The following is a 15,576-nucleotide window of genomic DNA, read 5'->3' on the forward strand; positions in this document are numbered from 1 at the left end:
ATAAAAAGGCATTAAAATTATTCTTCTTTCTGTTTAGGAAGAGGATAATTTTTTTTTTTTTTTTTTTTTTGTGGTAAGCGGGCCTCTCACTGTTGCGGCCTCTCCCGTTGCGGAGCACAGGCTCCGGACGCGCAGGCTCAGCGGCCATGGCTCACGGGCGTAGCCGCTCCGCGGCACGTGGGATCTTCCCGGACCGGGGCACGAACCCGTGTCCCCTGCATCGGCAGGCAGACTCTCAACCACTGCACCACCAGGGAAGCCCAGGAAGAGGATAATTTTTGAACAAATTCTATTTATGCTGGAAGAACTCAGGACTGCGTTTCCAGCTCCCTCTTTGTTCCCTTCCATCTTTGTTCCAATCTTCCATATATTAATTATCTGCCATAGATGCAAATAGTATAAGCGGGTCCCTGATAAATGTGATCGATACCTTGTTAACTGCACGTATTTCCTGTCTAGCTCCTCACCCAACCTGTCAGGTAGCATGGTATTTTTAGTAGGGTAAGTGACGAGGCACAGGTCTCCTGGGGAAAGTCCCCCTGCCCCAGCCCTGAGTCAGAGAACACCAGCCCCTAGGCCCATGCCCCAGTTCTGGAGGCTGGTGTGCTAGCTGAGCCTTGAGCTGCGTGTCCTAGAAAGCTGCTCTCAGACTCGGGCCTTTGGGACTCCTACCTTAATATTCTGCAACCACAGCTCCCCAGGCAGAGCCAGTCCCTCTCGAAAACAAATCTGCTCACAGCCACACCTGCTGGAAGAGGCGGAGTCCAGCTGAGGCATCTCAGCCACATGGCAAGCAGGAGGCAGAGAGGAGGCAACAAGGGCTGCCGCCTGTGGGCCCCTTTCTCAGTTGGAGGATGCTTAACAGAGCGTAAGGGAGGGGCTCTGCCTTTCACCTGGGTGGGATGGAGGAGGAGGTGTTCATTCTGGACGCAGAGCTCCTACTCCTTCATCAGTGCTGTCGTTCACTCAAGTCCGGGTTAGGGGTCTCCCGGAGAGACTCTCTGCTTCTTGCTCTTTCCCACAATCTCCCTCTCTCTGTAGCTCTGCTGGCTGGCCCAGGAGGCAAGCCAGGCTGGGTTGATCTTTCTCCTGAAGGCGTTTGGACTAGTTTTCTTCCTCCGGAAAGTTGTCCCAATGCACCTACCGTTGCTCTACTGTCCAGGTGAGCACTGGAGGCCGTGATGGGCCCAGAGAGCCCTGTGGTTTGGGCTCTCACCCTCTCACCCGCTCATGCTTGTTTTTTCAATTGCCTCGATTTTTCCGTCTTCTTCATTTTGTCTCCTTTCATTTTCTCCCCTGACGACACACCAAATCTGGTCTCGGCCCCCAAGGGGGGCGTGCACACAGGGCAAGAAATGTTGCCGATCACAGTGGACATCTCAGGTCCTGCCCAGTCCTTTCCCCCTTCTTCTCACCTTCCCTCGCAGGGAGGCCAGACTTGGTGCCAAGGAGGGAGCCCCAGACGCAGCTCAGGATCCTTGGATTCTAAATCTAGATCCAGAGCCCAGCTTCCCACGCCTGTGCCCCTTCCCAGGGCCCACCTCCCATTGGGCCTGGGGAGCATCACACCCCAGGATGTGATGGATTCCCCAGGCACCTTCAAAGGGCTCCACATTTGTTTGCAGTGCAGACCTTGAATCCTGCTCTGGTCATAAATGTTGTTTATTTTGACTAGGACCTACTGAAAGGGGACTGGGGGTTAGGGAGGGCAAAGAGAGGATTCCATAGGGAAGATCATAAAACCATTAGCAGGGCAGGGCTTTCAGGGGTCACAGGATCATAGAATTTTCTGGCTGGAAAGAACATAGGCCATCGGGAAGGTCAGAGAAGGCCCCTTTTTCAGCAAAAGGCCTCTAGGGGCCATACAGGGCTAGGGTGGCGGGCTTTGGGCCTCTTTCTAGAAAGTGGACACAGGGTGTGGAGGCATGACCCCCCAATAACCTTACACCAGGTGGGGGAGGCCTCTAGTTGCTGAACATGATGGATTTGCCCTCTCAGTGGGAAGAACCCGTTGCTTGAATGCTCATTGGAGCCCCTTGTTCCGGGGAATGGGCACAGCTCCGGGTAAAGGAAATAAAATCACCTCCCATTCTGCTCCTACCATCCTTTTGAGCAGCTAGTATGTACCAGGTGCTATGCTTGATGCTCTTCCAGTACCTTCAAAATAATTCTGAAAGAGATGTTATCTCCATTTTGCAGATAAGGCAGTTGAAGCTCAGAGAGGGGCGCTGGGTTGCCCAAGGTCACACAGCAATTTGGTGGTAAGACTGGGATTAGACCTGAAGAATTCAGATTCTTTAAGCCTAATCGCCTTTCCATTTCCCCTCCCCTCCCCTCCCCTCCACTCCCCTTCACCATCTGCTATGATCTGGTCCCCTGCAGCCTCAGAGATGGAATGGGAGCAGGGCTCCGTTCCCTTTCAAGGTGATGTTGGGGTTGAGGAAGCTCACCTCTAGTAAAGGAAGAAGAGCAGCCTTGGGCTCCTTGCAGTCCCTGGCACAGACCTGGCTCACTCTACAGAGAACACGCACCCATAAATCCAGCCACAGTCAGGAAACCATCTTGATTGCCCTTTACGTGCTGTGAGGCTTAGAGCAAGTCACTTCACCTCTCTGAGCCACACTTCTGGATCCATCTCCAGACCTGAGGTCTTCATGGGAGGTGAGGGTTGGCAGAGGTGTAGCAAGCTGTTCCCCTTTGAGCCCCCCTTTGGTGTAAGAGCTCTGGGGGGGTGGGGGGAGATGAGACTTGGTTTTGCCCTCAAGGCCGACTCAAATCACAAAAAAGGCACCTCCAAAGCAGGCAAGGCAAGGCTCACTGAGATCCCTGCTGAGAATGCAGGAGGCTGAGAGCCAGGGCAGAGGCTGGGCTGTGAAGAGGCAGCTTAAGCAATGAGTTCTCCCCTGATCCCCTGCCTGTGTAATCCAGTTGCTCAGAGAATGGAAAATCCCCTTCCTCTAACCCTGCCTCCTTCTCCACAAAGGCCTCCTAATAGGGCTGCCAGGTTTGGGGTGCTAATCTGCTCAGACACCACTCTGGGAACAGGTTGCCTGGGCTCCCAATCCCAGCTGCCCCTCAGTGGGAGATGGGGAAGGCTGGTGGAGGGTCAGGGGTCCTAGCACTTGGGGGAGGGTCTCCTGCTGTCTGGCCTGTCCAAAGGATCAGGGACACTCATGGGCCTCTGTGATGAGGGGACTTCAGGGATGGAGAAGGGAGGTGGGCAGGAGGGCTGGGTCCTGGGGCAGAGGTGCCTTGGGTGGGACTTGTTATTAGACAGCCCCATTATTGCACCCACCACACTCCTTTCATTTTTATTTGAAGACAGCTCCCTCCCCAGCACCTTCACCTCCCCACCCCCCTACACTTTCACTCATCCATCCCCTGAGCCGCTGACAGCTGCCCTGCGGGTGAACTCCAACCCTCCTTCGGCTGGAGAGATACTGGTGGGGGGCTCAGGCCAGAGCGTGGCCCTTCCAGCCCCCCCTCCCCCTACACACATACTCACTCCCTCTGGGTAGTGCCACCTTGGCTCCATGAATCAGACCCAGAGAGGAGAAAATGAAGGAGGCGAAGAGTAGGCAGGAGAGCCGGGAGAGGACGGAGAGAGAAGAAATGGTGCAACGGGGGAAGGAGAGGAAGGAAACAGAAAACAGAGAAGCAGGAGTGAAAGAGGAAAAGGGAGGGCATGGAGGAGGAGAGAGAGAGAGGGAAAGAAATCAAGAAGGTGGAAAAGGAGGAGGAGAAGTGAAGGAAGGATGAAAGGAGGGAGGGCAGAGGCCGGAAGACTGGGAAGAACTAGGGCGTCACCCTGCATGGTGGGGGCAGTGGGAAGACGGACAGGGATGCTGGACGGGGCGCAGGGGGCTACACAGGCAGGAGGGAAGCCAGGGGTCTCTCCACAGGCGAGGGAGGAGGCTGGATGGAGCCTCGCCCACCAGCTCCCACCTCTGGGTGAAGCTTAGTTACTGCAATGCCTCTGACCACATCAGTGGCTAGCCAGACCATAATCACGGGGGTCTCTGGCTTGGGGTGGTCAGAACTGTGAGGACCATCCTGTCCCCTCCCAGGATGGTGACGGCTTCTGCCCGGTCAGCATGGCCATGCCCACCTCATGCCTGCAGCCTCCATCCTGCCTGCTCCTCTTTGGTTACAGTGCCCATCGGGAGTTGGTCCTAATTTGGGGTTTTTTTTTGTTTTTTGTTTTTTCTGTACGCGGTCCTCTCACCGCTGTGGCCCCTCCCGTTGCGGAGCATAGGCTCTGGACGCGCAGGCTCAGCGGCCATGGCTCATGGGCCCAGCCGCTCCGCGGCAATGTGGGATCTTCCCGGATCGGGGCACAAACCCGTGTCCCCTGCATCGGCAGGCGGACTCTCAACCACTGAGCCACCAGGGAAGCCCTAATTGTTGGGTTTTATGATGTTATGAGGGACTGAGCCTTAAAGACTTTCCACCCCCCTCACTTTACAGGTGGGGCACTGCAGCCCGGAGAGGGAAAGAAACCTGCCCACAGTTACACTGTGAGCCCCGCCTTTCTAACCTCATGCCGAAACAGCCAGAGAGGAAAGGGGCAGCGTGGCATCTCTGTAGAGGGCCCGGCTCTCTGTCTTCAGTCCTCTCTGCTGGGAACACTACTACAGTGTTTTGTGTCCTAGATGAGGGGAAACGTTTGTGATTATGAATAGTTACCTTATTCTGAGTACTGCTATATGCCAGGCACTTTGGCATACATTATTCTGTCAGGTGGATATTCTATGTCCTGCCTTTACAGAGAAGTAAACCCAGGCCCAGAGAGGTTAAGCAACTTGCTCAAAGTCACACCACTAGGAACTGGAGCTGGGATTTGCTCCAAGCCCACGCTGAATCTCTAATGCCTCGCTCTCTCCTGGGTGATGACGGCTAATGCCCTCTACCCTCATTCTCCTCCTCCTCATACTCTAAGGATTAGCGCTGACCCCCCCCCCCACCCCCCCCCCCCCCGCCATATGGGACTGATGTTGTCATGGAGAATGCAGCTGGGTGAATCCCTCTGACCATGTACTATTGACTCCCACCAAAGACCCCACAAGGACAAGGGCAAGGCCCCCTGAGACTCTGTGTGATTTATCTGCTGGTACTGCTGTTATATGGGATGGGCCAAAGAGGTGTCAGGAAGCAAGTTTGCTGTAAATCTCCTTCTGCTGCTTCCTTTCCCTCTGTATGTTCCCTCCTGGGATTTACGGTGGAATATGTTCAGAGCTAGGGACTTGGGGCTTGGGTTCAGGCTTGGGGTGGAAAGGCAAGGGATAATACATCTTCCTGCTATGGGATCTCCTAAACGTGTGTGTGTGCGCATGAGCTACCCACGCTCCATCACAAGCCTGCACTGTGTAGCCCACAAAACCTTTATTAAGATCTCCACGGTGCTCCAATAGTTCTGCAGACAGCACGCTGCCTGCACTAGGGGTGTGTTGTTGGGACCAACCCATAGGCTGGTGCCCCCTGCGTGCCTCCCTCACTGGTGGGTGTTGAGTTTCTGAATCAAGCCAGGAACCTGGGAGCAGAGCCCACGTGGGAACAGATGTGTGACCCACATGCAATGCCTCTGAGGATGGGAAGAAGGGGGTGCTCCCCACGAGGTGGTAGGTCATGGGGTAGCTGGAAAGGGACCTGCTCGTGGGTGCCTTTTGAGATTGGTGGGGCGGGCAGGGCAGGGGCAGGTAGGAGGGCTCCCTAGTTGGGCTATTGGGGAAGCTGTCTTGGCCTCCACTGCGGACACTGCACTCCAGCCGAGAGAAATGGAGCAGGATGCTGCAAATCTGACTTCTCACGTGTGCAGGGCCTGGAGTATCTACATCTCCTGGCTGGGGGTGTCTGTACCAGGGGGTGAGCCCAAGGTCACATACCAAGAGCACTGACGGAGACTGGTGCACCATCTCCCCCTTCACACCTCTCCCCACATCAAGGGCTTTCAGGGCTCTGAATACTGGGCTGTTTGTTCTGAGCTAAGCTTGGCCAGCTCAGGGGCCAGCAGATGCTGGCTGCAGCCAGAAGCCTAGAGACAGCTCAGCCCAGGGAGGGAGGAGGAGGGGGAAGGAGAGGGAAGGAAAGAATTGAGTAGGGGAGGAAAAGAAGGGGACAGGCTAGGGAAGGCCTTTCCTGACTTGTTTCCCCCAACACACAGGTCTTTCCCTCTGCTGAACCCCTTCCCCGAGCACAGGGCTCCTTATGTAGGTTCTGGTGGCCTTCATTACTGTCCCCCTCCTTTGCAGGGGAATCTCTCCAAAGAGTCTATGGCACCTGGAGGATAGGCCTTGGGCATCCCATAACTCTCCATGGTCCCAAGTCCAGTGTGCAGGACCTTGGGAGGGCTCAGTGAGTCCTGGCTAAATGAACCCAGAAGAAAAGAGGAGATGTCACCCTTTGAGTGAATATCAGGTCACTCTCCCACCCATCCCTTCTCTGCTCCTCTCCTGGCTGCCCAAACCAGGGCTGCACTGTGTCTCCCGTTAAATATATGGAATTATCTATTACAATACTTCAATATTTATTACACTGATTTCACTTTAAATGCTTTGTAAATCATAGCAAAAAATAATGGCCTTCCAACAGAGAGTCACATACCGTAATCAACTGGAAGAAAGTCGGCATTGTAATTTAAAATAAAAAAATCCTTATGTGAGTCTCTCGTTTAAATTAAGAGACAGGACGTGATTCAAATAATAAGACCCAAGTGAGGCTGGTTTTTCTCGGCAAATTAGTAGAGGTTTTAACTGGAACTGAAAAAGTGTTAAGGTGGAACACTGACCTTATTAGACCTTAATTATTTTCTGTTGTTACTTTCCTGGAGCACAGGTGTTTTTTTTTCCCGAAGTGGCCATGTTAAGCTTCATCTCAGGAACTTTGCCTTTAGAGAGATATCACTTATCAAGAGGCATTAGTGGGATAAAGAGCAGACACTTCGCCTGTGTTCCTTTTCTCCATCCTAGAGTTTCCTGGGCACCTACGACTCCTGGTTTGCAGGCAACATTCTTGTCCTTGAAAACGGAGGATTCACCCCGCTCTGTCCCCAGCTTCTTCAGCGTCTTCACCCAGCCTTCTTAGTGGCAGCCTCCTCCCGCTAGAGGTATCCTCTGCCAACTGGTAGCGCCAGCGTCCATCTGGCCGGGAGAGAGGAGGGGACATGTGCATGCACGCACAGTGCGTGCGGGCGCATGTGTGCGTGCGCGCATGCGCCTGCTGGCGGGGGGCGGGGGGGGGTGGGACGCAGCAGGTGGTGTTTTCCTCATCTTTCAGTGCAACCTTCCTGCTCTACCTTCCATGGCCAAATGCGGCTGATCATCGGTCCCAAAGCTAGCCAGGCCCAGCCCAAGATGTCCACGGCACCTGGAGATGAAAATGGAGCAAATGCCATCCCCTCTAAACGGAAATAATGCAAGTTAATGGCCCAGCACTGTGACTGGCACGTGGCAGGCATCCGGTAGTGGTGGTTCTCTTTTTGCTGGAAGGAGACACAGTCAGAAAAGGGTCTTTTCCGCTTGTTTCCAGACCCCCCTCAATATCTCCTACTGGCCCTGGGGTGGGGTGCAGAGGTGGGGAAGAAATATTGAGCCCCAAGAAGGCCCCATGCAGACATCCATGACACAGCCGCACACCCCTCCTGGAAGATAACCCAGCTGAGCTCTTTTTATTAAACACAGCCCTCTCCGTTCCTCCCACTGGCCTCCTAATCAACTGATTTCATCAGAGCAAGGAAAAGCTTTTCCCCCGGTCTGGCGTCTTGGGGACCATGCCTCGTGGTTCATCACTATCCAGGAGAAGGTTGGGGTAGGGCGGAGGATGCTGTCAAGAGATAGGAAAGGACCCAGTGGGACCCATTTAGGCCATCACAGGTGGAGGGATCCCCAAAGGAAGAGGGAAATCAAGGCTTCTTTTGTTGCCTGTCAGCTGTGAATGTCGAGACAGAACCTGTATGCTTCGGAGGAGATCCAAAGTCCTAGAACACAAGGTCTGAAAAGGGTCATCTAGGCAGGCTCTCTTGCTTTATAAAGGAGACAGTAAAGCACTTTGAAATGATTGAACACCCTGCCCGTGGGTCCATGGGGGGGCCAAGTTGAGATGGTGACAGAGAGGACAGAAGCTGCAGGGATGTGGTCTCTGGCCTGAGGGAGGCCTGCATGAACTGAAGGGGTCCTGGAAGCCTGGTGTGCAAAGCTTCACCTTGGGCCAGGCTCGTCCTGGCACACGTGGGCCAATCCCAGCTTCCGGCCAGCTGGACTCACCCTTTCTGGACCCTACTCATGCCTCTCATCACAGGCCATGGATGGAGGAGGAGACACCAAGAGGAGCAGAGGTCAGGGCTCAGCAGCTGCATGACCCAGGAAGCACTTCCCTTTCTGAACCTATTTCCTCCCTGCCCTACTTACTTAATAAGGCATGGGGGAGATAAGGAGATGACTTGATGTAGAGTTAATCAGACTTTCACTTGTGGGCTCATATTGAGTTTTGCCTTCTTCTGTCCTACCTTCCCTGTGGCTTAACTCCATATTCTGCCCTGCCAAGGAATGGGATGGGAGGAAGCTTAATCCTCCCAATAACATGACTGTAAGATAGGTAGATCGGTATATTATTGTACCCATGGGACAGATAAATAAACTGAGGCCCAGAAAGATTAAGTTCCCTGCCCTCCCCTCTCCCCAGCTGCTAAGAGGCAGAACTGGGATATGAACCCAAGTCTCTCTGACTCTAGATACATCAGATCAATAATCAAGGGGCTTCTCTGGTGGCGCAGTGGTTGAGAGTCTGCCTGCCGATGCAGGGGACACAGGTTTGTGCCCCGGTCCGGGAAGATCCCACATGCCGCGGAGCGGCTGGACCCGTGAGCCATGGCCGCTGCACCTGCGCGTCCGGAGCCTGGGCTCCGCGGCGGGAGAGGCCACAACAGTGAGAGGCCCGTGTACCGCAAAAAAAAAAAAAAAAAAAAAAAAAATCTAGATACATCAGGGCAATAATACATGAGGGAATGTGAGCACCACGAGTGCGGGGATTTGTAGATGTTTTGTTCACTGCTGTCTCCCCAGCCCCTGGAACAGTACCTGACACACAATGAACAACAGACATTTTAAAATAATGAATGTCAACTTTAATGGAAGGTAGCAAAGTGTAGCAAAGTGAGTTAGGAATGACCATTTTATTGGGAGCTAGATCTTATATCACAGTTTCATGAAAGTTTCTGTGGGGTGGAGAAGTTGGGGTAGCATTTCACTGTCCATGGTAGCTCCTTCTGGCTGTTTTTATATCCAGTTACCACCGTGACAGTGGTTTAGGCCCCGGGTAGTGGTTAAATAGAAAGGAAATAAAATTAGGAAATAGCAACATTAGCAATAAAGCAAAATCTCCACAGACATACACAGATTGCATTAAAATGGTGTCATAGAGGTAAACAGTGTCTTGCTCCTTGATAGAGCTCTTGGGAAGATGTTATGGAGAAGAGAACCCTGCATGTTTTCCTGGTCCACACATCCTTTAGTTTTATACCTAAAGGTATTGGCCCTTGATGCAAAGGAACCAACTTTTTATTCTGCCAATTTTTACTGAGCACCTACTATATTCAATGCACTGGGTGAGGCCCTGGCAGGTACAGAGATGCCCAAGGGATGGCCCATGGCCCTCGGGAGCAAAGTCAAGGCCTGGGGAGACTGCCCTCAGGGCAGCCAGACTTGTCCAATAGCTTGCTTGGCCCAACTTGGCTCTTCCTTCTCTCCTCCCTGGTGCATGGAGAGTCAGCCTCTTGCTCCAGGAGGTCAGCCCAAGGGGCTCTCTCTTTCTCTCTCCCCCCCACCTCACTTCTCACCCTCCACCCCTACCCCAATCCCTGGCCCAGTGAAAAGGTGCAAGAGGGAATCTGAGAGATTCTGTGCTGTTTGTTTTGGGTTCAATGAAATCTCATTTACACATGTTAATTGCAACTAATTGGCACTAATTGGATGAACAGGAAACCCTCTGGGAGCACTCATACCTTTAATTTGTAGTAAATATCATTAATTAACATATGCTAATTAGAGCCAATTAACATTGATTAAGGGTTTCCAGCTACTTGGAAAGTACAATTCTGTGTCCTCCTCTCTTGGTTGCCTGAAGTCAGCACAAAATATGACACATGGAGTCTGGGTGGGGAGAGGACGACCCTTCTGGCCGCATCTCCAGATGGGGGCCGTCACAGCCTTAGCAGCCCTGACCTGAACTGGGTGCTTGGAGGATGGCAGCCTGCCCTCTCTCTCCCCAGGGCAGAGGGGGCTGCAGGGGAGGGGCTGCAACGTTAGCGCTGCTTCTCAGGGAGTCAGAGGAACAGGTGGGGGATGTCCTGGGTATTGGGTGTTCTTTCCTTGGCCTGGCTGAAAGGGCAGGTTGAAAGAGAGCTAGAGGTCAGCCTGGCAGGGAGGGTGGGGGGCTGCTCAGGCCAAGCAGGGTTTGGACTCCTCTTCCACAGATGACGGGAGGGTGGGACCGCCCCCCCCCATTGACCTGAGACCTGTTTGGCGCATGTGTGTGCACCTCTGTGTGGCATGGATGTGTGAATAGGACACCTCCTTGGTCTGACAGGTGCACAGATGGTGGGACCACTTTTACCTGGGAACTGGAAGGCATTTACGTCTACTTTTAGTTCTATTACTAACTAGTTATGGGACTCTTGGGATTAATTTAAATATTACGTATATGTATATATATATGTGCACACACACATGCATATATAAATTGTCTTATTTTAGTCCAATTACAAAAGAAATAAATGTTTCTTGCAGACCCCTACCCCCACCCCCAGGAGTGCCCTTTCTGTAATAGGCTGCAAGGCCTGCCTTTCCTTTTCTGGAATATTCACCTCATTGTTTCATGTCCAATGTCCATCTTTTTTTTTTTTTTAATATAAATTTATTTATTTATTTTTGGCTGCTTTTAGTTCTTCGTTGCTGTGTGTGGCTTTCTCTAGTTGCAGCGAGCGGGGCCTACTCTTCGTTGCAGTGTGTGGGCTTCTCATTGCGGTGGCTTCTGTTGTTGCGGAGCACGGGGTCTAGGCACGCGGGCTTCAGTAGTTGTGGCACGTGGGCTCAGTAGTTGTGGCTCACAGGCTCTAGAGTGCAGGCTCAGTAGTTGTGGCACACGGGCTTAGTTGCCCAGTGGCATGTGGGATCTTCCCAGGCTAGGGCTCGAACCCATGTCCCCTGCATTGGCAGGCGGGTTCTTACCCACTGTGCCACCAGGGAAGCCCTCCAATGTCCATCTTCACCAACAATTTGTAAGTTTCCTGAAACAAAGTTCGAGTCTGGCTTGCTGATTGTGGCACTTCATGGGCACTAAAAAAGCTGCTGTTAAGTTAAATGATATGAAAAAAAATTTGTTGAGTGAATAAGTGAACGCATAAAACCATCTGTAATTTCAACCGCTACAAATTTGATGTGTGTATATTTATATATATATATACATATTACATAAATAAAATATGTTATATATATATATAACACACCTATATAATATGAATATCTATCCCAAAAGGCTTAGTGCAGTTTTTGCTTTAATAACTTCAAAACTATAAGTGCTACAAACTTTAAAAACCAAAGAAATCATTCAAAACCTGATTTAGATTTATTATACACTTACTTAGTTTTATGAATGTTGAATAATAAATTTAAAATTTTAATTTTCTGTTTTAGTCTCTCTGAATGAAGGTAGCAAAGAGTGACTCAAAAATGGAAACTAAAATTTTATTATTCAAAATTCACAAGACTAAATATGTGTATTTGTGCCAGCACTGAGAACTGTTCTTTCCTTTCAACCACTGGCTAAGTCATTAAGCCAATTTCCTCTTCTGTGGAATGAGGCCAGTGGTCCCTACATTACCTTGACTCTCAGGTTTCTCATGTGGGAGGATGTGGTGATTTTGCAACCCAAGAAAAGGAGTATTTCCCAGGCCACCTAGGAATAAAAAAACATTATAGCTCCCAGATCTGACCTTCTGGCTCTAATGGAAAGAGATGGGGCCAGGGTGAGACAGAACTTGGTGGAAACCTCACCTCCAAGGGGACCTCTGTGGTAGATCCTTACTTACCTAACTCAGAGGAACAGGGCTGCCCTGGAGGGGCTTGGGGGTCAGGACAATGCGAATTGCAAGGTTGGAAAGATCACCCTGTGAAGGGCACATGGCCCACTTTTCCATAAAGGGAAAAGTGGATTAAAAGCCCTTGCCGTGGGGACTTCCCTGTTGGTGTGGTGGTTAAGAATCCACCTGCCAATGCAGGGAACACTGGTTCGAGTCCTGGTCCGGGAAGATCCCACATGCCGTGGAGCAACAAAGCCTGTGCGCCACAACTACTGAGCCTGCATGCCACAACTACTGAAGCCCATACGCCTAGAGCCCGTGCTCTGCAACAAGAGAAGCCACCGCAATGAGAAGCCCGTGCGCAACGAAGAGTAGCGCCCGTTCGCCACAACTAGAGAAAAACCTGCTCGCAGCAACCAAGACCGAACGCAGCCAAAAATAAATAAATAAAATAAAGTTTTTAAAAAAGCCCTTGCTGCGGGACAGGCCCTCTTCTAAGTATTTTATATGCATCATTCACTTAATCCTCCCACAACCCAATGATATAGGCACCATTATTACCCTCATTTCACAGATGAGGAAACTGAGGCTCAGAGAGGCCAACTAACGTGCCCCAGCTCACACAGCCAAGTGGCAGGGCTACAACTTGAATTTAAATTTAGCTGCTAGGTGCTGCCCCCTCCCTCCCACCCACATTTTTGGTGCCGGCAGAACAGCTCCAGGAAGCTGTGGTTCCTGGAGTGGATGCCCCAGGGCGGGGAGTTCCCGGCTCTGCCCAGGCCTCCGCAGCATTGCTGAGCGGACCCCATTCCCAGCCCCCTCCGCGTGGATATCTGAGGTCTGAGGGAGAGCTGCTGGCGAGGTTCACAACAGCTTAATTACCAAAGTGATTTTAATTTGTTTTTGTTAATTGAAATCTCATTAAGCAAGTAATTTACTCCAGCACAGCTCAGGAGTGCACGATTCTACGGGTGAGGAGGCTAAAGGGGTTTTTAGAACTCACCTTAATCTGGGGACTGTGCTTCTGACTTTATCCTGTGGCCTGTGTGCGTGTGAATGGGTGTGTACACATGCCTCCCAGGGACAGGCCCTCCCAGCTGGCCAGGGGCCCCCTTTCTCCTTCTCGGCCTATACTTTCCTGTCCTACCACCCTTGGCCCCCCACCTGCCTTGCTGTGTATTCTGGAACGATGAGAAAAAAGTGAACCCAGGGCATCCCTCTGTAGAGCACGTGTGCACCCAGGTGTGTGGCACGTCGTACAGACACACGGCTACCAGTTGGCATTTGTCCATCTTTGTGCCAAGCATTGCACTAGGCATGAACTGGAGATGCTGGGGGGACGCATGGTGCTTTTTAAGGTTTTTTTCTGAACGCTGGACTTTGTTAGTCCACCGGCTAAATGTCCTGAGCCCTCTTTCTTTTTTTTTTTTTTTTTTTTTTGCGGTACGTGGGCCTCTCACTGTTGTGGCCTCTCCCGTTGTGGAGCACAGGCTCCGTATGCGCAGGCTCAGCGGCCATGGCTCACGGGCCCAGCCGCTCCGCGGCATGTGGGATCTTCCCGGACCGGGGCACGAACCCGCGTCCCCTGCATCGGCAGGCGGACTCTCAACCGGTGCACCAGCAGGAAAGCCCTTGAGTCCTCTTTCTTAATCACGTCTCATGCGTTGTAATCCCTTGCCATCATGGTCCTCCCCCGACTGTAAACTCCAAGAGGGCTGGGGCCCCTTGTCTTCTTCATGACTGTGGCCTGGCTTAGCTGGGGGTTCTCAGCTGGGTTTGGGGTGGGCAATTCTTTTTTTTTTTGGACGCGCCACAGGGCATACGGGATCTCAGTTCCCCAGCCAGGGATTGAACTGGGGCCCACGCAGTGAAAGCACCGAGTCTTAACCACTGGACCGCCGGGGAATTCCCAGGGGTGGGCAATTCTTTATCGAATGGGACTGTGCTAGGAATTGCCAGCCACTTAGCATTCCTGGACCTGGCTTATGCAGTACCAGTAGCATCCTTCCAGATAAGTGTGACAAACCCAAACTTGCCCTCCGAGTGTTCCCAAGCTCTCTGAGTGGGGTGGGGATTTGAAACCGGTGCAGGTGTCCACACACTGCCTGGCATGTACTAGGTGCTCTGTGAGCATTTGCTGGGTGGGTGACCGAGAGCATTCATGAGCTGTGCCTCTGACCTGGTCCGTGTTTCTCTGCGATGTGTGTGTGTGTGTGCGTGTGCACGTGTGACCGTGAAATGCGTGTGCTGCCCCTCTGACCCGTGCCCCTTGGTGAGCTGGGCCAGCAGAGGGTTCTGGGACCTACTGCAGGCTGGAGCCCCGGTTCTCCAGAGCTCATCTGCACCTGGCATTTCCCCTCTCCCCTGGTGGCCTCATTGTCCCCTGGCTGCCTCTCCAAGGCCCCCGTCGCCCAGCTGCCTCCTCCTTTTGCCCCTGACTATGGCCACTTGGTAGTTTTCCAGGCCTGACATTTTGAACATGCAATGCCATATGTATCGCCACTCTCAGGTAATTATCACGTAAAATTAAGCTAGTCTTGTGCATGAAACCAGCAATTAGCCAGGGATTGAAGGTCAGGGAGAGCTCGTTTATAGAGTCGCTAACAAAATGTTAAGTGGAAGTGTGTGTCAGATGGGCCAGGAGGCTGGATTAGCCGGGGTCGCAGCGGTGGGACTGGAGAGCCGTCGAGACTCCCGGCTCCGCAGCACCAGCACAGGAGGAGGAACTGGGGATTTATGGCTCACACTTTTCTCTTCCAGCTCTCAGTCCGGGGCACGGCTTTGAAGGAAGATTGCTAAGCCTGCTAAATCCTAATGCGCACCAACGTCGTCTCCCTATTCATCCGGAAACCTGGTAGGTCCTGCCTCAAAGCCTGTATGTCATTCTACCTCCTACCTGGCTGCCCACCACCCCAGCATTTTACGCTCTGCTGTGGATCTCTGAAGATGACTCAGAGACTTTGCACAGGCCATTCCCTTCGCTGGGAACGCCTTTCCATCTCTCTCAATTCCCTAATCGTCAGCCTGGAAATTTTCTATTTCTCTCCCCAGAATCTCAGGCCTCACTTCTCCAGGAGCCTTCCCAGGCCCCCGCCCTGTCCTCACTTTACTCCAGAAGGAGTTACCTTCGCTTTTGCACCATGAGTGTGTCTCCACTGTTGAATTTACACTCTGGCAACTTATTGGCACTGTGTCTGTCCGCACGACTGCACTGTGAACTATTCATCTCTTCCTGGCGATCTGGATCTGCTCAATAAATGTCTGTTGAATGAATACAGAAATGAGTCTTTTTTGTTTTTTATTCTTTTACGTATCCTTCAAGGCTCTACTCAGATGTCACCTCCTCTGGGCAGCTTTCCTGGATTGCCTTCCCGGGTAGAACTAATCACGTCTTCTATGTTCCCGTAGCACTTTGTATACACATTTTTGTTAGAGCACTTACCAAACTGCCTCTTATTTCATTATAGCTCCACCCAGGGCTACCACATTGCACAACTCCAGAGGGC

The 15,576-nt window shown here is 52.0% G+C and overlaps 1 long non-coding RNA gene across 5 annotated transcripts in view; it reads left to right on the top strand.

The window, feature by feature from the left end:
- LOC132594108 (uncharacterized) overlaps nt 1-15,327 on the top strand; it is a 28,614-nt gene extending 13,287 nt beyond the window's left edge. For 3 of the 5 annotated variants that reach the window (XR_011377030.1, XR_009560275.1, XR_009560273.1), the window contains 2 exons: nt 14,831-14,924; nt 15,122-15,327. This is a non-coding gene — a long non-coding RNA (uncharacterized lncRNA). Of the gene's footprint in view, nt 1-2,199; nt 2,262-6,965; nt 7,103-14,830; nt 14,925-15,121 lie in introns of all 5 variants that reach the window. The other 2 variants (XR_011377029.1, XR_009560274.1) reach the window with 1 other exon arrangement.
- The last annotated feature ends 249 nt before the right edge of the window (nt 15,328-15,576 follow it).

This window comes from Globicephala melas, chromosome 20 (genome assembly GCF_963455315.2).
Source record: "Globicephala melas chromosome 20, mGloMel1.2, whole genome shotgun sequence".
In the NCBI taxonomy this organism is placed as follows: Eukaryota; Metazoa; Chordata; class Mammalia; order Artiodactyla; family Delphinidae; genus Globicephala; species Globicephala melas.